The sequence below is a fragment of the Perognathus longimembris genome, chromosome 13, assembly GCF_023159225.1.
Source record: "Perognathus longimembris pacificus isolate PPM17 chromosome 13, ASM2315922v1, whole genome shotgun sequence".
Classification (NCBI taxonomy): domain Eukaryota; kingdom Metazoa; phylum Chordata; class Mammalia; order Rodentia; family Heteromyidae; genus Perognathus; species Perognathus longimembris.
The window spans coordinates 6043709-6067236 of NC_063173.1; the positions used below are offsets into that span (position 1 = coordinate 6043709).

Below are 23528 nucleotides of genomic sequence, written 5' to 3' on the forward strand. Positions count from 1 at the left end.
GCAGCTGGCAGCCCCACAGGGCCTGGGAGGTCTGGCTCTTTGCAGGAAAGAACATGGCCTCGACTCTGCCTTCCCTTTCAAGCCCCAGTAGGGCTGGAAATGCATAGTTTTCCAACTGCAATGAGAAGACCGCTTCCAAAACACTCTGTTTGTTGTGCTGTGTCTCTCAGCACGCCCTGCGGTGTGCCTTCGTGAACCAGGATCCAAGGAAGAAAGGCAGGGCGTGCTGAGAGACACAGCAGCTGCCTTTTGCAGGTCACGGGGCACGCGGTTGCGTTGCGTTCTCTGCCAAGCCATGCGGCCGCCCGCCAGTCCTTGCGAGGAAGCTTCCCTTCCTTTAGACCAACATCCTCCAACACCAAGTATCCGCTGTAGGAAAGCCCAAACCAGTGGGTCCAAAACAGGTTGTGTGTGGCAATATAAAACAAAATTCTCGCACATTTGGATAGCTTAGAAATTAATCTCACTGCACTGACACAGAATCTTCCAGAAGAACCAGTATTTACCTCCTCACTTGACAGAGATGAGATCTGAAACCGAGAAGTTACAGGCAAATAAGCAAGCGTGTAAGCCACAATACACAGGCCTCCTGTGTAAATCCAGGACGAATGGGGTCTGTGAGCTAAATCCCTGCTGGCCAAGGCCACGGGGGTCCCCACCAGGGCGGCTGGCATGAGTTCATGCACAGCTCAGAGGAGGGATAAGGAGGACGCCTCAAAGGCAGCCCTTCCAATGGCCGACTGGGTGGTTTCAGCAGTAATGGGAATTGAACTCAGGGCCTTGGGCTTGCTAGGCAGGCGTTCTACCACCTGAACCTCATCTCCAGTTCCTTTCTGCATTGCTCACGCTGGCCCTGGATCCGGATACTTCTAATTGTGCTGGGGGTGAGGGAGGTGGCCCTGTGCCCAGCACGGCTGTCCCCAACCACTGGGTGAGATGGGGTGTCCCCCAACTTCGTTTTTCCCAGGCTGGCCTGGGGCTGTAACCTCTGGTCTCTGCCTCCATAACACCTAGGGGCACAGGCTTGAGCTGCCAGAAATGGTTTCGCTTTTCAGAAATGCAAAGAAGTAAGAATCTAAAAGCAAGCCTGAGATCTCCACAATACTATTTTTAAAAATCAGGACAACTCATTGTTATCCCTTACACACTGCATTTTCTGTTTTCCTACTTCCTAGCAATAGAAAATCAATTTGAGATTCCCAACGTGTCAAAAAGAAGAACGTGGGTCCACAAAACAGTGTTTCACATTAGTGAAATTCTCTCTCGGTGATTCGCCCGCCATCCTGGGGGACCGGTCCCAAGCACCCCACCCTGTGGGCAGATGTGCTTTTCCACCTTCCGCAGGGAAGAGAAGGGAGGGGCCGCGGCTTGGGATACAAAGGCTCCCACTCCACCAACTCCCCGGGCAGAGCTCACTAGTTTTGAACTGCAGGCCTTGGGAGCAGGTGCGCGTCTACTGCTATTTTGTTTCCTGGGGAAAGAAAAGAAGACGCCATCCCTCCATTCATCCCCTCCTAGGATGGGGAGATTCTGTCTGCAAAGCAAGTTTGTTGATCAGATCTAAAAAGGCCCATCCAGACCCAACTTGCTGTTTCCACCTTTGGCACAAGCAGGCAAGCTCCGTCTGCCATCCTCCTTCAACAAGGACCAATGAATACCATGGCAGGGAGCTCTGGGGTTTGGCCCCAGGGCCCTGCAGCTCTGTGAATCAGGGCCCGTGGCTAATCTCGCCTCTGCAGAGGCTTTCCTGTGTCTGTGCGGCTGGACGGGAAGCGCCTCCTTATCGGCCTCTCCAGGCTCCTCCCCAGGAGCCAAGGACAATGCAAAGCAGGCCACGAGGCCAGAGGTCAGGGCCAAGGCCCAGGGCTGCGCTCCTGGGTTCCCCTGAGAGTTCTGTGACTCACAAGGACAGCATGTCCTTCCTTGATGGCAGGCTGGTGCCAAGACTTCCCTGCTTGCTGGAGGAAGGACAAATTGTAAAAGGAAAGTGGGAATCTGTGTACTCTGGGACCCAAAGAAAATATGGTATGAGGATAAGCTCAATCCTAACTTTGTCTCCCTCAAAGGACTCTCAGTGCCCAGAGCACAGCTGGGTTCCACACCCGCCAGGTTCATCCAGGAATGGTCCTGTCGGGCAGGACTTCAGAGACATCTGCAGTGCCTGTCCAGACATGCTTTCCACGTCTTATCTATATGTTCTCCCTCGACATTCCACAGCAGAGAGAGAGAGAGAGAGAGAGAGAGAAAGAGAGAGAGAGAGAGACGGAGAGAGAATGCCCTATGCCCTCTGTCAGCAAGGCCGGCAGATCTGGTGAGAACTGTAACGTGAGTGCCTCCTCTGTTCCGTTTTTGTCCCCCATCTACCAACAGGGCTCAGGCCCTGGTCGGCGCTCACCAGCAGACGACGGCAGCCTTCCAGCCAGCTTGCTTGTGGCCAGTCTACCAAGTATTTCCCCAAAGTGCCTGGTAACACTCAACCTTGATGACGATGTTTGAATTGCTTAGGTGAGCGTAACAGGACTCTTTATAATCAGAACAGAATTCACCTCTCAACCCGCCCCCAACACCCACACAAACCGTGCACACGTTAAAATCCAAAACTTAGATTTGTTTTTTTTCTCTTCTCCAAACACTGCATGTCCTTTTCGGTTTTGCCATCACATGGATTCTTCTTCCTCCCTAGCATGTCCTTTCTCCTACTGAAGAATTCCTTCTTGTCTTTCAAGAAGCAGCTCAGATGCCCCCTCATCTATAATTTCTTCCCAAACCCCACGCGGAGAATGAATGTCATCTTTCCCTATCCTCCCCAAAGCCCTATGTAAATAGTAAGACCCAGCACTTGTGAGTGTTACATGATAATAAATAGTAAAACACAGAACTTGTGAGTGTTACATTGTAATGATTCATCTTATTTAAACTCTGAGTTCCTCCGGCTAGAATTCAATAAGCATTTACCAAAGAAGACTTTTTTTTTTTTCTTGCCAGTCCTGGGGCTTGGACTCAGGGCCTGAGCACTGTCCCTGGCTTTTTGCTCAAGGTTAGCACTCTACCACTTGAGCCACAGCGCCACTTCTGGCCGTTTTCTATATATGTGGTGTTGGGGAATCGAACCCAGGACTTCATGTATACGAGGCAAACACTCTTGCCACTAGGCCATATTCCCAGCCCTGGGAGACATCTTTAAGCTAAAATAAGCAAGATCTTTCAAAGATCCTTTCCTAGATTTCGGAAAGCCTAGGAAATCAAGAATTCACATAAGGGCTGGGAATATGGCCCAGAGTTCAAGCCCCAGGACTGGCAAAAAAAAAAAAAAAAAATTCACATAAACAGCATAAGTTTAAGAGCTGGATGAAAGATGAAAGTGAGTAAGAATCAACAAGGAAAATCTGAAATAAAAAGCCGTTGTTTTTGTTTTGTTTTTAATCTCAGGAACAACATGCCCAATGACCAGAAGTAAGATCCAAGTCCATTTTAAGTTAGACAGGTAAATAGCCAAGGCAGGAATGAGATCCACACGTTAGTAAGTGAGGCACAAAGACCACAGCTTCCCTTAATAACCAGTTTTCAACATTCATCCAAAGCATTCACAAGGCCCATACTCAGTGATTCTGCTTTTACAAATTCTCTCAAAAAACAATGTCCACTAATTTATTCATGAGAAAGTTGATTTCAGTATCACACTAGACCCCAAAGGTCCAGAGGCATAAAGTATCTGTGTACCAACAGAGAACAAGTTACACTCTCATCCAGCCGCCTGACGCAACATTCTGCCCTGAGGACTTGGGATGGCATACATTTTTAAAATCCTTACCTCTGGGTGGTGAGATTATGGATAGATTATTGTTTATACATTTTTATCTTTCCTAAGTCTTCTCCAATCACATGACTTCTTCAATAAACATGACTTATCTAGAAACAATTCACTTTATGATTAAAGTATCAAAGGGACTGGACAAGAATTGGTGAAAGAATCCTAGGGCCGGGTGCACATGTACAGTGCTGATAGCTGTCCACATCCAAGAGGCTTTTCTAGAAATTCTGTCTTGATCTCACCAATTGCCACTGACAAAGTTTGGACTTTGTACGCAATGAGTTCAGTGCTGGAAATACACTTTAAGGATAGAACTGAAAAAAACAAAGTGCTAACAAGCAAAATGCTTACTACATCTTCTCTAAAACAGCAGAGAAATGAAAAGAATTCAGTGTCCAAAGAAGGATAGCTCGGTGTAGAACATCTACACAGCAGGGCAGCCATTAGAAATGCCAAGTGTGAAAACGATGTAGAAATATGAAATAATGTTGACAATGAGTCGTAACATGAAATGAATATACAAAACTGTATTCATGGGCTGAAAGTGTGGCTTAGCGGTAGAGTGCTTGCCTAGCATGCATGAAGGCCTGGGTTCGATTCCTCAGCACCACATAAACAGAAAAAGCCAGAAGTGGCGCTATGGCTCAAGAGGTAGAGTGTTAGCCTTGAGCAAAAAGAAGCCAGGGACAGTACTCAGGCCCTGAGTTCCAAGCCCTCAGGACTGGCTAAAACCAAACCAAAACAAACAAACAAAACTGTATTTGTTAGGACTGCTGCAGTTAAAAAAAAAAAATCAACATGTATGGGAAGAAGAATTTCAAAAGGAAAACCATGTTAGGATTTAGGGAATTCCACAGAGCTTGTATATTTTAAGTTTTTTAAATTTAACATTTTATATATACTATACTTTTTAAAAAAATCTGAACAAGAGAAGAAATTAAATTGCCAATAGAGATTCCATGGCTTTCAGTTTTTGGAGTGCTGCATCACTCATTTGCCTACATATTGAGTAGTTTTGCCTTGTTTTTAATCATCACTGTTATCAAGTCAGTTTTTAAAAGTTATTATAAAAATCATTCCCATGGTTAGAACCCAGAACTTTACCCATGAGTCCTAAGTGAAAACACACTGCTGATTTTGTTGAAGATCTACCGAAAGACCCCATAGAATGTGTTTTTCAGCAAAGAAATATCATTGTGACAAAATAGATGGATCATTATACTAATGTTAAGTTCCTATGTCAATAACCATAAGCCAAGAGGCTAGAAAGTATGATGTTACAAAAGCTGATGTCACTGAACATCAGGAGGGACTTTACTAGTCTTTGAAAACAGAAAGGTATGGTGATGTGCTAAGTTTTCAGATCAGAAAAGGCTGTTAGGGAACAAATCCAGTTGGTCCTTAGGTGCAGATCATTGAAGCTCCTTCAAATCTCTCTTGATTCTGCTGCTCATCTGCTCTGGCCTTCACTGAGGCCGAGCTCTCCTATTGGACAGCAGCTGCTGTGTCCCGCCTCTTCCTGTTTCCCAAGGTGCAGGCGGTCCTCCCTCCTGCAGCCTGGGCGCTGTAGGTCATCACACACTGACCTAACGGTTTTTCTCAATGCACTAGCTCTTCTGAGTGTGACAGTGAGAATGCGCAGAGATGCTCAGTTTTTGCTGGGAGTGAACCTTTTGTGCTTTCAACAATAGGGACCCCCTTCCCCCCAGTCGGTAATGCTTGTCTGTTAAAGAGTACCGCCCTCTGTGAAAAAAGCTGTCTCACTGGACTGGCTGAGACGTTAAGGAAGAGTCTCCCTTAGAGCTGAGAAGAAACAGAATACAGCCATTGCTGCCTTCAATGCTTTTAGAAATGAGCCCCGTACAAGGATGCAAAGGGACTCCAGCAAACAAACCCGAGCATGTCACTGGCACCCTCGAATCTCTATGTCCCTTGGTTTTTGTATCTTGTTTTTCTCCTTAGGCCATACAGGGACAGGCTCCTGAATTACTGCTGTCATATCTGATTCTAATGTTTACTAAATAAATGCAAAGAAAAAACTGACCAATAAAAACAAAACCTTGGGCTGGGAATGTGGCTTAGTGGTAGAGTGCTTGCCTTGCATGTATGAAACCCTGGGTTCGATTCCTCAGCACCACATACACAGAAAAAGCCAGAAGTAGCACTGTGACTCAAGTGGCAGAGTGCTAACTTTGAGCAAAAGGAAGCCAGGGATAGTGCCCAAGCCCTGAGTTCAATCCCATGACCTACACAGACACAGACCTAAACACACACTCGCATTTTGCACATGTTCAAAATGAACTAAGTCAGGGGCTGGGAATATGGCCTAGTGGTAAAGTGCTTGCCTTGTGTACATGAAGCCCTGGGTTCGATTCCTCAGCACCACATATATAGAAAATGGCCAGAAGTGGCGCTGTGGCTCAAGTGGTAGAGTGCTAGCCTTGAGCAAAAGAAGCCAGGGACAGTGCTCAGGCCCTGAGTCCAAGCTCTAGGACTGGCCAAAAAACAAAACAAAACAAAATGAACTAAGTCTTCAACAATCACGAAATTTAAGTGTTAACCTTTCTATTTTGCAGATGAGAAGAACGCACTCCGTCATCCCTTGTCTTTTGATTGACCACATACTATATGCAACCACAGAGCTGGAACAGGGGATAGAGTGAAGAGAAGGACAACAGAACAATGCATAGATTTATTATGTACACATATGTATATACATATAAGTATACATGATAGTTACTGACAGAGAATTAAAATGAACTGAAGGGAGTAGTTTAGTCTGAGCTGTCAAAGAAGGCCTTGCTAAAATACTGTAGATGAGATTTGAATAAGAGCAAGCCACACAGCCAAAGATCAGAAGAAGAGCATTTTGGCTGAAAGATCAGCTAACACTAAGGCGCCTACATGGAAAATCAGCTTGGTACATTTGTGAAAACAGAAGAAACGGTGAAGCCAAGGACATTACCTTGGGTTATGAGGGCCGAGAAGCTAATGGTGGGCAGACCACACCGATCAGAGAAGGCCAGGGCAAGAAGTTTATATTTCATTCGACGTGCATTAAGAGGCCATCTGGCCAGACAGTTTAGGATTGTGACACAGTGAACATTTTAAAAAGATTTCTCTGGTCCCTACAGTGGGAGGTGTTGTGGTATGGCTACAAGTATAAAGAGACTGGGAAGATTTGGAACACACTGGGACATGATAAAGTAAATAAGACTCCAGGCATTCACACTGGGTGAGACCAAAGGCGGATACTCTTAGGAGAGGGAGACAAAGGTACAATGCCTATGTGCATCTGATCTTATAAAATAATATTTATCAGCATGCACTCTGGGAAATGAAAATAAGAGGGGTTTTTTCTTTGTTGTTTTTCTTTTTGTTGTGTTTATCTGTCTTTGGGAAGGTAAGGGAGGGCACAGAACTGGAGAACAAATGCAGTGGTGGAACTCATTGGACGCTACGTTGAAAATGAACTATACAATTTGTTGGTAGATATGGGCCAGAAAAACTGAGAGAAAAGGAGGGAAGGGGTGAGACTGTCCAAAAAGAAATGTACTCTTGCCACGGGCAGGTGGCTCACACCTGTACTCCTAGCTACTCAGGAGGCTGACATCTGAGAATTGCCATTCAAAGCCATCTGGGGCAGGAAAGCCTGTGAGATGCTTATCTCCAATTAACCACCAGAAAACCAGAAGTGGCGCTGTGGCTTCGACTAGTAGAGTGCTAGCCTTGAACTGATGAGCTCAAGGACAGTGCCTAGGCCTGGAGTTCAAGCCCCACAGGGAGGGAGGGAGGGAGGGAGGGAGGGAGGGAGGGAGGGAGGGAGGGAGGGAGGAAGGAAGGAAGGAAGGAAGGAAGGAAGGAAGGAAGGAAGGAAGGAAGGAAGGAAGGAAGGAAGGAAGGAAGGAAGGGCCTAATAATAGAAAAATCCAGAAGGATACATGTGTCTGTGTTTCACCTTTTTACAAGCTAAATGACCTCGGGCAAGTGACTCTCCGAGCCTTGGTTCCCAATCTAGAAAATGGAAATAAGATTACTTACCTCAACAGCTGCTCAGATGCAAATGAGATACTTTTATAAAGAACCCACCATTGCATCTTACATATAGTAAAAGTTCCATAAATGTTAATTCCTCCCCTCCTAATGACTTGGTGAAAATCAGCTTTTTCTTTCTCCATTAGGATGTTCTAGAAGATATACCTCATATTTTACATATTTCATGAGATTGTCCACACTCTCTGACACACAGCTCAATACACTGTGCATTAGTTAATCACAAATCATGTTGTTTGAGCTCAAGTAAAAATAATAGCTGTAGGCCTTGCGGTAGACAAGGACTTCTAAAATGCTGGCTCCAGGTAAACTACTTAAAACTCATCCAAAGAGTTTCATTAAATTAAGGTTGCTAGATTCCTTTCCTAAATATTCTGACTAAGAATGTGTTTCACTAATGTCCACTGAGAAAAGGCTTTCAATTTCTACTTGGATGTTTTTCTATATATTCTTTTTTGTGTGTGCCAGTCCTGGGCCTTGGACTCAGGGCCTGAGCACTGTCCCTGGCTTCTTCCCGCTCAAGGCTAGCACTCTACCACTTGAGCCACAGCACCACCTCTGGCCATTTTCTGTGTATGTGGTGCTGAGGAATTAAACCCAGGGCTTCATGTATACGAGGCAAGCACTCTACCACTAGACCATATTCCCAACCTCCTATATATTCTTTTGTACTGTTTAAATGATTTATATAAGTATGCTTTATTTAATATTAAAAAAAACATTTTAACTAGAATCTGAAGTGGTATCTATGCTACCGTGATTTCTTTCATCAGGAATACAGTTGTTGTTGTTTTGTTTTGTTTTGTTTTTGGCCTGTCCTGGGGCTTGGACTCAGGCCTGAACACTGTCCCTAGCTCCTTTTTGCTCAAGGCTAACACTCTATTACTCGAGCTACAGCGCCCCTTCCGGCTTTTCCTGTGTATGTGGTGCTGAGGAATCGAACCCAGGGCTTCATGTATGCAAGGCAAGCACTCTACCGCTAGGTCATGCCCCAGCCCCCAGGGAAACTTCTGTAACAGAGTTTTCAAGAATGTAATCAGCAATTTCTGAAGTTCTCCTGACATTTTGTCCAAAAGGAAAGAGAAGAGGAACTAAGTATCTGCCAAGACAGAAGACATTCTCCCTTCTCTAGTGTGAAGCAGAATGTAGACAAACAGCCTCCCTACCAGAGGAGTGAAAGGATGCATGTCTGATGGGGTTTGTGTCTTCTTTGTGAGGATGTTTACATTCACGTAGCCACCACTCCCTCTCCAACCTAGGTAAAAAGCACAGGCTTGAAAGCAAAGGGAACGGCACTGCATAACAACAAGACTCCCAGCATATTTTCCTCTTTAACAGTTACCAGTCATGCCTTTAAAAGACTGGGAGGAAAGGGGCATTGGAAGGTTATCTGTCCCCACCCCTGGAAGCACAATACTGAATTATCCCGTGTCTGTGAGTTAACCGTGTTTACCGAGAGCAAGGCACTGTGATACAGAGAACAAGCGCACAGTCCTCCCAAGCCCGGCTCCTCACAGTGAAGGGGCACGGAGGTAGCCCGACAGCCCACACTGTGCCCAGCCAAGTGCAAGAAAATGATCCTAGAAGAGGAGGTGGGTAGAAAATGCCCGGTAGGCACAAAAGCAGAGACTCCTTCTTGCCAGGGTTTAAGTTCAGAAGAGGCATATATGTTAAAATTAAGATTCCTCTTTGTGCTTGGCTGATGAAGAGAGAGCTCAGGATCCTGCTTCAAAGCCAGATAAGGCAGGAAAGTCTGTGAGACTCATCTCCAAGTTGCCACCCAAAGGCTCAACTAATAGAGCAACAGGGGGCTGGGGATATGGCCTAGTGACAAGAGTGCTTGCCTTGTATACATGAGGCCCTGGGTTCGATTGCCCAGCACCACATATACAGAAAACGGCCAGAAGGGGCGCTGTGGCTCAGGTGGCAGAGTGCTAGCCTTGAGCGGGAAGAAGCCAGGGACAGTGCTCAGGCCCTGAGTCCAAGGCCCAGGACTGGCAAAAAAAAAAAAAAAAAAAAGAGCAACAGCCTTGAGCAAAAAAGCTATGGGACAGCACCTAGGCTCTAAGTTCAAGCTCCAGTATTGGCACACACTCCCCAAAAAGAGTCTCCTAAGCAAATAAACACATATATAGATAAATAAGACAGGGCTAAATAGAATAGAATAAGGTGAGGGTTTTTTAAGAAACTTCTGGAGAAGGCGGCACACAGAAGTACATTTAATTTCCCATATTTCAATATCTCATAAAAATTCAGTGAAGCGCTTCTTCGCTCCGCTTCCTCGCCCCGCTAGTGAAACATGGCAAGTACAGAGACAGATGAAAGGAGAGAGCGGTGTCAAAATCCGGAAGCTGAGAAGCAGATGAACAAATCCATGACTTAGCCGACAAGAAATCGGAGTCCTAACCCAAATGCACGGCAAGCTGAGAACTCAGCTGACTGGAACAACAGAACCCCTTTCAAAAGCACAGGAACTGGCAGTGCCTTGTACCCCCTGGGCAGAGCATGGGACAGAGGAGGAAGAAGGGGGGGGGGAAGCTGTGCAGGAAGTCGGCTCCCTCCAGTCCTCCACCTCCCCGGCAGAATTCTGGAGGCGCAGCCCGGCAAGGCTGGAGAGAAACAGCAAACCCTGGAGAGGCAGCGCACAGATCCCTCTCCTTCTGGAGCCCCACAGCCTCGCCAGGTCGAATCCAACTCTGCTCAGTGGGTGCAACTGAGAGAAACGTGAAGGGGCTGACGTCCCGGCTCCCGGCTCCAAGCTAACCAGCCACCTCCCGCATTCGGAATTTCCTGCCGGCATTGAGGGAGAGCACTACTGCAATATAATTCACACAACATACAACTAACTGCCCTTTTAAAAGCACAGTTCAATGTGTTCAGGATACTAAGAGTTGGATTATACGTATTATCGTTATCAATTTTTATAATACTCTCATGTCTTTCCATCTATAAATAAAACTCCTCTCACATACTCGGTCATTTTGCTTTTATTCCATTCCCCTGGCACCTTTCTGGGGCTGTGGATTTGCCTATTCTGGACATTTCAGAGACATGAAATCATTCTCTATATGGTCTCTAGTGACTAGCAAAGTCTTAGCAGCCTTTTTCCTCCCATTTTTTCTTTTTTTTTTTTTTTGCCGGTCAAGGAACTTGAACTCTGGGTCTGGGTGCTGCCCCTGAGTCCTTTTGCTCAAGGCTAGTGCTCTACCATTTTAAGCTACAGTGCCACTTCCAGTTTTCTTGTCGTTAATTGGAGATGGAGTCTCATGGACTTTCCTGCCTGGGCTTAGCTTTGAACCTCGATCCGGATCTTAGTCTCCTGAGTAGTTAGAATAACAGGCCAAGCTTCCTCCCTCTTTTAATCAAGAGCAACACAGCCAAGTATCACATTCAGTGGCATCTTGGGAAAGATTTGGCGTTACAGACTATGGTAAAGACTAAAATGCAAGCAAGCAACTTGGAGGAACAGATACCATGCAGGGTGGGAAGTATCATTCTCACAAAATAAAACTATCCATGAAACAGAAATAGGATACTGCAAAAAGGAAACACTCTGAAAGCAAAAAGAGCTTTTAGAAATTGACAACGTAATAGTAAAAACTAGAAAAACTCAATGAAAGAACAGAAAGATAACACTGATGGCTATTCTAGAGAATAAAGTCAAACAACAAAAATGTAGGAAACAAAAAGGAGTGGTTAAGAACATTCTTGTAGAGTTACAACAGGGGACTTATATATGAATAACATAAATTCCCAATGGGAGAAAACAGAAAAATGAAAGAAAAATCATAACTGAAGGGTGCAAGTTTCCAGGTTGAGATGAACCAGCACACCAAGCACAGGATAGAATTTGTATAAAACTTGAAAAAAAAATCGAAGCCAAAAAGAGAATTCTATCAACTGTCAGCGAGGAGAAATAAGGCAAACAAGCTATAAAGAAAGCAGAACCTCTCAACTCTACAGCAATGAAGCAATCCCTCTAAAGGCAAAGGAAAATGATCTCCAAACTAGAATGCAATACCTAGGCAAATTGTAAATCAAGTCTGAGAACAGACTAAAGGCATTTTCCAATCCACAGCATCTCAGAAATTCAGCCAGGAGCTAGTGGTTCTCATTTGTGACCCTACTCAGGAGGATGAGATTTAGAGGACTGTGGTCCAAAGCATCCGAAGAAGAAAAGTCTGAGACTCCAACTCCAAAATAACCATCAAAAATTCATTTTGGGGGGCTGGGGATATAGCCTAGTGGCAAGAGTGCCTGCCTCGGATACACGAGGCCCTCGGTTTGATTCCCCAGCACCACATATACAGAAAACTGCCAGAAGCGGCGCTGTGGCTCAAGTGGCAGAGTGCTAGCCTTGAGCGGGAAGAAGCCAGGGACAGTGCTCAGGCCCTGAGTCCAAGGCCCAGGACTGGCCAAAAAAAAAAAAAATTCATTTTGGGCCAGGAGCTGATAAGTCACGCCTGTAATCCTAGCTACTTAAGAGGCTGAGGTCTGAAGATAGTCGTTTGAAGTCAAGCCAAGCAGGAAAGTCCATGAAATTATCTTCAATTAACCACCAAAAAGCCAGAAGTGGGGCTGTGGCTCAAATGGCAAAGTGCCAGCCTTGAGGGGAAAAGCTAAGGGACAGAACTTGGGCCCTGAGTTTAAGTCCTAGTGTTAGCAAACACAAAAACACTCCCGTTGCAGTCCTAACAAATTCCCAGTATCTTATAATGTGACTATATTTGGAGGCTACAGGAGTAACAGTGTTAAATGAGGCCATTAAGATGGCTGGCCTTGATCTAATCTGATGGATATCTGTGAAGGGGAGATTGGGACACAGACACCAGGAACTCATGCTGGTGAAGAGACCGTGAAAGGACAGCCATAGGCAAGCCACACAGAGAAGCCTCAGAAGAAATCAACCAAACTGGCACCTGACCTGGGAACTCTGGCTTCCAGAACTGTGAGAAAAGTTTCAGTGTTTAAGCTACACAGCCTGTGGTATTTAGTGACGGCTGCCACAACTAACGCATAGACTATCCAAGTGAAAACAAGGTAACTACATGTGAGATAGTCTTTTAAAAAAAAAAATGGAGTCTCTGGCTGGGAATGTGGCTTAGTGTTAGAGTGCTTGCCTAGCGTTCATGGAAAACGCAGACAGAGAAACATACACACAGAAAAAGCTCGAAGTGGCGCTGTGGCTCAAGTGGTAGAGCGTTAGCCTTGAGCAAAAGAAGTTCAGGGACAATGCCCAGGCCCTGAGTTCAAGCCCTAGGACTGGCAAAAAAGAAATAATAATAGCAACAACAACAACAACAACAGAGTACATTAATAAATAAATAAATTTATGTTTAAAAATGGAGTCTCACTATGTTGCCCAAGCTGGCCTCAAACTCCTGGGCTCTGCTCCTGCCTCAGCCTTCTGAGTACTGGGGATCGCAGACAGAACATACTGTGATTATCCCAGATTTTAATTCTTAAACCATTCTGTTATTTTTCATGCCATTAATTTATTACAGACGCCAAATCAGTTGCCGAATAGAATGTTTTATAATCTGAACTTACCTGTTTGCTTCCTTCTTTTCCCAGTATTTACAGTAAATCAGTGATCTCTACTGGCACGATTAGATTTAGAGGTGAGGTTTTAGGTAAATCGATTCCACCTGTGGCACAACCCAGTCATTATCTAATCTAACCGAGAATGCACAGGTAAGCCCTCCAGACTGTCTTCTGACTGCATTTGTCTTCTCACATGCTGCCCAAGTGTGCTTGCGTCCTCCTTACTGCCTGTCTGCAAGAACTGACACTTTGATCGACTTCCTGAGAGCTCGTGGTAGGGCAGAGAGAGGCTAGAGGCAGACACACTGGAGCAGTCTACTCTAACCCTATTCCAACAGGATGCCTAGCGCATGCTCACACTGTAGCCCCACCAGACACCCCAGCAGTGATGAAACACATCTCCTTGGACTGGATCACAATCCTGACACCCCACTTCTTCATTAGAGCCTTTTGGACTCCCAGGAAGAAAGCTAGACGATGATCCACAGTTTACGTCTGTTAGAGATGCTGTTGCCCTGTTCTTACAAAGCTTGCTAGATTGTACTTGCTTCCTGTTTTTAAAAAACAACACAGGGAGGACTGAAAGTATGGCTCAACCATAGAGTGCCAGCCTAGCAAGCAGGAGGCTCTGAGTTCAAAGGCCAGTACCTCCAAACAAACATAAACAAACAACATATATTTCAGTAATATTAATATGGGTGAGTAAACCATAAAGAAGAGTAAGAGAATGATAAACACAAGTCAGGATAATTACCATCTCCCAGGAGGAGGGTTCACAAGCCACTTCTAAAGTACCAATCATGTTCAATTTAACAAATTAGATGGTAGATAGGTAATTTTCATTCTAATATCCTTCCTCAAACTGGAAATGTATATGCCAGTCACTCCTTGGTGTGCATGAAACATTTTGCGTTCATTGTTTTCTGTGAGCAGTTCATTGGAGCTAGGACAGTGAGGGCAAGAATGGCTAGGAATGGAGTTTGCTTCAAAGCCAAATAGGACTAAACTATCCTGCTTCTACAATGCCATCTTGGGATTATTATCAAGGGACTTTAACTTAGGACCAACTAAGATGCTTTCTCACAATCTATCTATCAATAATGACAGAGAGGGCTGGGGATATGGCCTAGTGGCAAGAGTGCTTGTCTCCTATACATGAGGCCCTGGGTTCAATTCCTCAGCACCCTATATAGAAAATGGCCAGAAGTGGCGCTGTGACTCAAGTGGCAGAGCACTAGCCTTGAGCAGGAAGAAGCCAGGGACAGTGCTCAGGCCCTGAGTCCAAGCCCCAGGACTGGCAAAAAAAATAAAAATAAAAATAAAAAATAATGACAGAGAAAATCCTTTCTTTCTACTAAGTAACCTACTGATGGAATTTCTGACGTCTTCGGCTTATCACTGGGAAACCCTATAGTTATCATTTTTCAGTGCGAGGAGTTCTAGCTTGCCCCAGAGAATAGATTTTCCTCAAGCTTTAAGTGATACAAAGCTGGGTGGATGAAGAACAAATGTTTTTGATGACAGAACTGGGATAAATCTAGGCAAGCTGTAGTGACAGGTCAAATCTAGCCTAATTCGTAATAACATCCACCATTTGTTGAGAACATATGATATGCCAAAGAGCTTTACATAATTTATCTCATGTAGTCCTTGCAACCATACTGCAAAGGCAAGGCCCAGGAATCTAACTTGTCTAAGGTCATAAAGCAAGCTAATAGTAGAATCCCGATTGCAACTCAAGTTTCAATCTGAACCGGAAATTAACACTATAGCTGAACTGTCTTTACTTCAGTTTGTCACTGTCAAGAAAACCTGGGCATACAAAGTATCAGCATCTACCCCCCAAATGATGGAGACAGACAATTTTCTTTCATGGAACATTTATAAACACTATGGTAGCTGCCAGGAAAACTCTCTGCTGTCAAGAGCTGTCCATCCTCAAGAGCAAGCTGTAACCAGATTCTCTCTGCTACCTATTTCCAGCTCAGCCTCGTCTGCCTCTTCATCTGTATTTAAGACCTAGCCAAAGTCGAGCTCTGCAGTTATATTTGGGGGTCCCTCGTCACAAAGACGGCTTCACAAAACCCATCAGTCAGGCTGTTTAGCTTTCATTTTCTGACCTCTGTTATTTGGTGAGGGCATGTGCCTGAGAGAACAGCATAAACAGCTTCACTGCACAGTCATATCCCATGGAACAATCTGGAAAGACGGCCACAGAATTTTAATGAAAACCAGAAAACCCCTGGCTGCTAAGTGCAGTCCAGGCCTGCCAACCCTTCCCTGTGCAGCCAAGAATCCCCGAGCTCGCTTCCTCCCAAAGAGCAGGAAAGAAAATCAATTTTGTATTCAGCCACGCCTCTCCCCGCAGCCCCTTTCCAAGGTTATTTAGGTGACAGCAAGGCACACGCTAACTACCCCAGCCCTGGGCCTCCGAGAAGCGCCGGGTGCGGCCGCAGAGCCGCGCCAACACATTATGAAACAGCCTTTTAAAATTTCTTTTTTAAAGAGCCTTGCCTTCTGCCAAACTGTCTACCCACAGCTGCACGCGGGCTAGTGGGGAATCTTAACAAGCTTAAAGAGACCGTGTTTCAAATACGGGAGGGGCAAAGGGGGAAGAAGTGAGCATTTCCAGCACTTGCTACGTTACCAAGCACTCAGATCTCATTTGACCTTCATGAGGTGGGAACTGCCAAGGGCAACTAAGTAATAACGCTCACTCACAGAGGCTAGATACCTTGTCCAAAACAGCACTGCTTCTGAAAGTGAAGAGGTGAGACTCAAAGTTCAGTATGAGTGAAGCTCAGCAAAGATAACAGGACAGGCGCTGGTGGCTCACATCTATAATTCTAGCTACTCAGGAGGCTGAGGTCGCAAGATCACTGTTCCAAGCCAGTCTGGGTAGGAAAGTCCACAAGACTCTTATCTGCAATAAATTACAAAAACAACAACAACAACAACACTATGGCTCAAGTGGTAGAGTGCTAGCTTTGAGCAAAAGCAGCTCAGAAATAGTGCCTATGCCCTGAATTTAAGTCCCAGGACAACCAAAATAAAAAAATAAAAGTAACAACAAAAACCCTGACCACTGGGCACGTGGCTGACCTTTAAATCCTAACAATTCAGAGATCTCAGAGATCTGAGAATCACAGTTTGAAGCCATCCCAGAAAGGAAAGTCCATGAGACTCTAATTAATCACCAAAAAAGCCAGAAATATGGGCTGGGATGTAGCTCAGTGGCAAAGCGCTTGCCTAGCAAGTGCAACGTCCTGAGTTCAATCCCCAGTACCCAAAAAAAAAAAGAAGAAAAAAAAAAAAAAAAGCCAGAAGTAGAGGTGGGGCTCACATGGTCTAATGCTGGCCTTAAGCAAAAAAGCCAAGGAACAGCACCCAGGTCCAGAGTTCAAACCGCAGTACCAGCAGTTAATAATAGTAAAAACAACCCTGATTTGCCTTGCCTAAAAAAAGAATAAGCATAAGTCAGGAGCCAGTGGCTCATACTTGTAATCCTAGCTACTCAGGATAGCAGTTCAAAGCCAGCTGGGGCAAGAAAGCCCAGAAGACTCTTTTCTCCAGTTAAATCACAGAAAAAGCCAGAAGTGGCATTGTAGCTCAAATGGTAGGATGCTAGCCTTGAGAAATAGGAGCTCAGGGGCAGTGCCCAGGCCCACAGTTCAAGCCTCAGGGCTGGCAAAAAAATAAAAAGAGTAAGCATTTTCTGGGTCCCTGGTGTGTGTCAGTCACTAAGCTAAGCACTCCGTTTTCTATATATGTGGTGCTGGGGAATCGAACCCAGGGTTTCATGTATACGAGGCAAGCACTCTTGCCACTAGGCCATATCCCCAGCTCCGTATGTGCCGTGCCATTTCAGCTTCCGCTGAGATAGGAGTTATTTTTATCCCCACTTCACCCTCAGCAAACTACAGCTTAGACATGAAGTGGATGGACCAAAGCCAAGGCAGGTACTGAGTTGGGGATCTGAACCCAGAACTACCAAAGTCTAGAATGTTTGATTAAAAACTCTCTCGTAGGGGCTGGGGATATGGCCTAGTGGCAAGAGTGCCTGCCTCGGATACACGAGGCCCTAAGTTCGATTCCCCAGCACCACATATACAGAAAAAACGGCCAGAAGGGGCGCTGTGGCTCAGGTGGCAGAGTGCTAGCCTTGAGCGGGAAGAAGCCAGGGACAGTGCTCAGGCCCTGAGTCCAAGGCCCAGGACTGGCCAAAAAAAAAAAAAAAACTCTCTCGTAGCCCACAGAGCCGAACCAGTCAGGCCATCGTGCCAAGCAGTTAAGTTGTGCAAAGGTTTCTGCCCCTCTCTAGCAGGAGACCCACCCTCCAGGCTTACCTTTCAGTTGTTCCTACGCCCTTCAGTCAGAGCACCGAACGACCAGCCCTAGCAAGGCTGATAGCTCATTGCCATATTCCTTGAGCTCTGCCTCCATTACCTCTCTGTAGAAGAGCACTGTGCTTTACAACCTAAAGGCAGAAAGCGCTTTCTGCAAGACTCCAATCCATGGGCCCACCCCGCTTCACAGCAAGCCCCCACTCCAACAGCCCACAGGCCCATCTCGGATTCTCAACAGGAGCCCACGTGCCTCCTCCTAGAGCAACGGTGATTTCTCAAGGGAGATGGCTGTCTAGACAGAACATCCCAATCCACACAGTGTCAGGTTTGCTAGCTGTATGCCTTGTTAATCTCTAGCAATAATTTTAGCAGTTTTCCCAAGCAGGTACAGTACTAATGGCAACCTTCTGTATGGTTGAAAGGATTTGAAGAAAATAACTGCACGTAGCCTACATCTACCATACAACTATAGATCTACAGGTCTGTACTCTGCATCCCAGTAAAGACTCTGGATTATCAGACTGAGCGTGCCCCACAGTAACAGTTGACACTCTGGTCTAGAAGCCAGCCAGGCAAATGTTTCCTGAAGGGCATCACAGGTATCTTACACCAGGCTTATGTTATACACACACACACACACACACACACACACACACACACACACACACACACACACACACAAAAAGCAGTTCCATTCATCAGGCTGAAGCTTGACAGACTTTTTCTAGGCATGTTCAGAATTAAGCGCCAGTCCTTGAGGGAGACAAAGCACCTAAAAGTTGTCTGATAGTGTGACAGCACCTTCACATCTGATGCCTTTTTTTTTCTTTTAGTAGACTGAGGTTTGAACCCAGGGCTTCACATTTGGTAGGTAGGAGCTCTACCACTGAAACCACACCTCCAGCCCATAGCTGATATATAACAGCCCTGGAGCTTGGACTCAGGGCCTGGGCACTGTCCCTGAGCTTCTTTCGCTCAAGGATAACACTCTATCCCTTGAGTCACAATGCCACTTCCAGCTTTTTCTGTGCATGTGGTACTGAGGAATCAAACCCAGGGCTTCATGCATGCTAGGCAAGCACTCTACCACTAAGCCATATTTTCAGCCCCCATGGCTGATATTTTAATTAACCCCAAAGCTGATATCTTAACCTTCACACCATTCTATGAAGTAGATCATTTGCTAGCAGGAAGATGCTCATCTGAAGACTAAAGATAATGAAAATTTGCCAGAAATTACACAGCAAGTTACAAAGCTCACATTCAAATCTTTTTTTTTCAATATGATTCCAATGTTTTTATTCTGTCAATTAGGAGTTTGTTCATTTATTCGTCAGATATTGATTGATCATCTCTTCCTAGCTAGCAACAATAGAGTACAGTCGCTATATACATATATATATAGTCATGATAACAAAATACAGCTATACAAATGTGAAGACTTTCTCCAGGATGAAGAGCTTGAGCCAGGGATGGGTGATGATAGCAGTCCTCTCTGAGGATGTAGGATTGGAGCTGAGACCTGAAAAGCCAAAATGAGTCAGCCATTTAGACAGCTCGGAAAAGAAAAATGTGGGCAGAAAGAACAGAAAGGCATGGGCTGGCTGTAGGTGAAGGCCTGGCATGTCCAGGAACCAGCAAGGAGGCCAAGGAGTAGGGCTGAGGGAACATGGAAGAGGACAGAACAGCTCGGATGAGGCAAAGCCATGCTGGCCATGGGCAGGAGTTGGTTCTTCTGAACATAAGAAAGCAGCGAGTTTTCATCAGGAAAATTACATGACCTGATTCGTGCTTTCAAGGGATAATTCTGGTTGCTGTGTGGAGGAGGGACTGTAGGAAGAAAATGAGTTCAGGATCAGGGGAGCGATGATGATGCCTTGATGTTAGTAGAAATGGATTCTGCGGCTGGGAATATGGCCTAGTGGCAAGAGTGCTTACCTTGTGTACATGAAGCCCTGGGTTCGATTCCCCAGCACCACATATATAGAAAATGGCCAGAAGTGGCGCTGTGGCTCAAGTGGCAGAGTGCTAGCCTTGAGCAAAAAAAGGAAGCCAGGGACAGTGCTCAGGACCCTGAGTTCAAGGCCCAGGACTGGCCAAAAAAATGGCCAAAAAAAAAAAAAAAAAGAAATGGATTCTGCATTCTGGGATAAGACTGAAAAGACTTGATGACAGATTATATGTGAATAGTGAAGGGGTCCATTTCTAAGTGGCATACAAGGTGCTTCAAGTTATTTTGGTGCAGGCAGTGATGGAACGGAAAACTCCAGATGTGAAATTAGCTCTACATCCTCTGACAAACTATTTAAGTCCTCTGAGTGTTGGTTTCTCTCTTTGAACCATGAGGGAAATAATACCTAATTCAGGATGTTCACTGTGAGGACCAAAGCCTCATGTCTGACTCATTCTATTAGGAAAAATAATTATAGTTAACATCTATTCCTATAGATCTATAGTTGTATGGTAGATGTCAGTTATGTGCAATAATTTTCTTCAAATCCTTTCAACCATACAGAAGGTCGCCATTAGTATTGTACCTGCTTGGGAAAACTGCTAGAATTATTGCTAGAGATTAACAAGCCATACAACTAGCAACTCCCCGAAGTAGAGACAAACAAACTTCAACAAAGGTTGAAAGAAAAGGCCAGAGAAAAACATATTAAGATAATTTGAGGGGAAAAGCAACCAACTGTTAAATTTAGTAAACGCAAGTCATTGACTAGAAATTTAATGTTCATTGAAAATATAAATGAGTAATTAAATAAGTGAATGATTCCAACACGGACTTATGGAGTTCCAACAGGCACGGCATCAATATACTAGTGTTACAGAGAATTTACAGTAATTTGAGAGTTTTCTATTAAACTACAATCTTCAAAATGTGGACAAACTGCCAAGATAAAAGGTTCTAAGACATGCCATTCTCATATGCAAACCAAGAGAAGCTCGAATTGCCATTGTCCTCTCTCTAGGAAGTCAAAACCGCTAGAGTAATCCAGAGGACCAGGCAGAGAACCAAGAGCACACCAGGAACCGAAGCCACAGGAGGAGGTAGACATAAAGAAAAGGGAAGTGCTGGGGCTGGGAACGTGGCTTAGCGGTAGGGTGCTTGCGTAGCATGCACAGAGGTTCAATTCCTCAGTGCCACATACACAGAAAAAGCCAGAAGTGTCACTGTGGCTCAAGTGGTAGGTAGAATGCTAGCCTTGAGCAAAAGAATCTCAGGGATGGTGACCAGGCCCTGAGTTCAAGCCCCAAAACTGGGAGGGGCGGGGGAAGCTAAGAAGCTAAGATAAATTTAATGTGTAATTCTTTTTGTCAGTCCTGGGGCTTGAACTCTGGGCCTGGCGCTGTCCCTGAGCTCCTCAGTTCAAGGCTAGCGCTCTACCACTTTGAGCCACAGCATTACTTCCAGTTTTCTGGTAGTTAATTGGAGATAAGAGTCTCACGGACTTTTCCCACCCAGGCTGGCTTTGAACAGAGATCCTCAGATCTCAGTTTCCTGAGTAGCTAGGATTATAGGTGTGAGTCACTGGCGCCTGGCTTCACGTGTAATCCTTGATAGTATCCAGAGTTAAATTATTAACATTAACACTATTATCAATATTATTTGGATTATAAGTATATGGCTGTGGCTATGACTGAATCCACGCCCCTGAGCAATGACTTGGGAGTTCATCTCATCTAAAGGACCTTGTGACTTGCTTTGGCCAAAAGACTGCAATGCAAGTGATGCTGTGCCACGAGGCCTCCATTTGCCCCCTCTTCCCTGAAACAGGCACTTAGCCCTGGAATAAGCCACCCTACCCTGTGATGGAACGACAGGACTCTAACATACCAAGTCACCCAGACAGGCCAATTAGGACCAGATCCTTCAGTGTGTCTAGCAGCTGACTGAAGACAGACCAGGACCTGTCAAGCAAGGACCCTGACCTGCATTAGTCAGACCACCCAAATGACTCACGACATTAGAGGCACCAATACATGTAAATCATTCTAAGCCACTAAGTTTTTGCATAATGTGCTGCACAGGAAATCTAAGTGACTGAAGGTAAAATACAGACCAGTTGGTGTATTAGACAATATCACAAAATCAATGTTAAAGTTCTAGACCATTGTAAATGATATTGAAGTTACACTGTAGAAGAGAGCGCCATGGTGTCTCCCACCCAGGTTTACCTGGTTTACATGCAGGCGTAGAGCAATATAATGCAAATGTGGACAAATGTTAACAATTAGCAAGTCTTACTAAAAGGATGTTAAGGGTTCTTCACAATATCTGTTGGAAAATTTGCCAAATAAAAGGGCTAAACAAAAATAATCCCATCCAAATCTTTCTTTATCTGGCAACATAGGAAGCTATCATATAAAGAACAGACCCTTCTCATTCTTCCTAGACAGCTCCCCTGCTTTCTTCCTAGTGGCAACTACACTGCTGCTGCGGAAGGGAGAGATGAGTGAATATAATATAATACACTGCAGTAAAGCAGACTGAACCTTGATACAGTTATAGGACTCATGAATAATTAAGGAATGTTCAAAAGTAGGTAATCATAGCAAGCAATTCCTAAGTGAGGTTGTCCTCCTGATATGGGAAGCTTGTGTAGGGCTGGACTTGATGGGGGGAAAAAAAGACCTAACAAGAAATATAGGCAGGTCTTTGAACTGTTTTATATTAGAAAACAAATATCCCTTTGTTTTCTATTGTAAGGGATTTTTCAAATGCCTACAAATGAGACGTGTATCTCTGCCCCCCCCCCGAAAATCCCTGAAGAATCTTACCAATAGAACCCAAGTCTATTTTCACAGCATAGTGAGAGCCTCCTTTATTTAATTTGGATCCCTCCAAGTGATATGCAGCAATTATTAATGCTGTGTACCGGCTTCTATGAACAAGCCCATAGGCCTAAGATCAAAGGATACCACTTTCTACACTCAAATCCACAAGCCTTGCCTTTCTAATGCCATATGGAGAAACTGCCTACAATGAATAACAAAGAAAGCTCACACCATTCTTTATACAAAAACAAGTCATCTGGGCTGGGAATGTGACTTAGCAGTAGAGTTCTTGCCTAGCATGCACAAAGCCCTGGCTTCAATTCTTCAGTACCACATATATGGAAAAAGCCAGAAGTGGTGCTGTGGTTCAAGTGGTAGAGTGCTAGCCTTGAGCAAAAAGAAGCCAGGGGGCTGGGGATATGGCCTAGTGGCAAGAGAGCTTGCCTCGTATACATGAGGCCCTGGGTTCGATTCCCCAGCACCACATATACAGAATATGGCCAGAAGTGGCGCTGTGGCTCAAGTGGCAGAGTGCTAGCCTTGAGCAAAAGGAAGCCAGGGACAGTGCTCAGGCCCTGAGTCCAAGGCCCAGGACTGGCCAAAAAAAAAAAAAAAAAAAAAAGAAGAAGAAGCCAGGGACAGTGCTCAGGCCCTAAGTTCAAGTTCCATGACTGGCAAAAAAAAAAGAAAAGAAAGACTGGTGTTCTTTTGTTTGTTTGCTTTTTAGAACAATACCTACAAACTTGTTTTTTAAAAGTCTTTAATTAAAAAAAAAAAAACCCAACCCAATGCCCTTCCATTGTGGAGGGGGCTGAGTCACAAGGCATTGTACATTTAATGAGCCAGTTGTTCTCATAGGTCAGAACTAAAAATTAATGCAGCAAGGATATTTGTTTCAGGTACTATTTTGTGGAAAGCCAAATCTATGCCCAAGTTCTCTTACAGAAGTCTTCAATTCTCTGGCCCACAAACCCCAGGCCTCACAATATAATCTA

General features: G+C 44.9%; 1 protein-coding gene across 4 annotated transcripts in view; it reads right to left on the bottom strand.

Moving 5' to 3' along the window:
• The window catches only part of Rab30 (RAB30, member RAS oncogene family), a 76693-nt gene that overhangs the window by 26611 nt on the left and 26554 nt on the right, over positions 1–23528 (bottom strand). The window contains exon 1 of one of the 4 annotated variants that reach the window (XM_048359898.1): positions 15529–15764. The exons of 2 other annotated variants lie outside the window; for them this stretch is intronic. The gene's annotated coding sequence lies outside the window, so the exon portion shown is untranslated. Of the gene's footprint in view, positions 1–3924; positions 3936–15528; positions 15765–23528 lie in introns of those variants that run through there. One more of the 4 variants, XM_048359897.1, reaches the window with a different exon arrangement.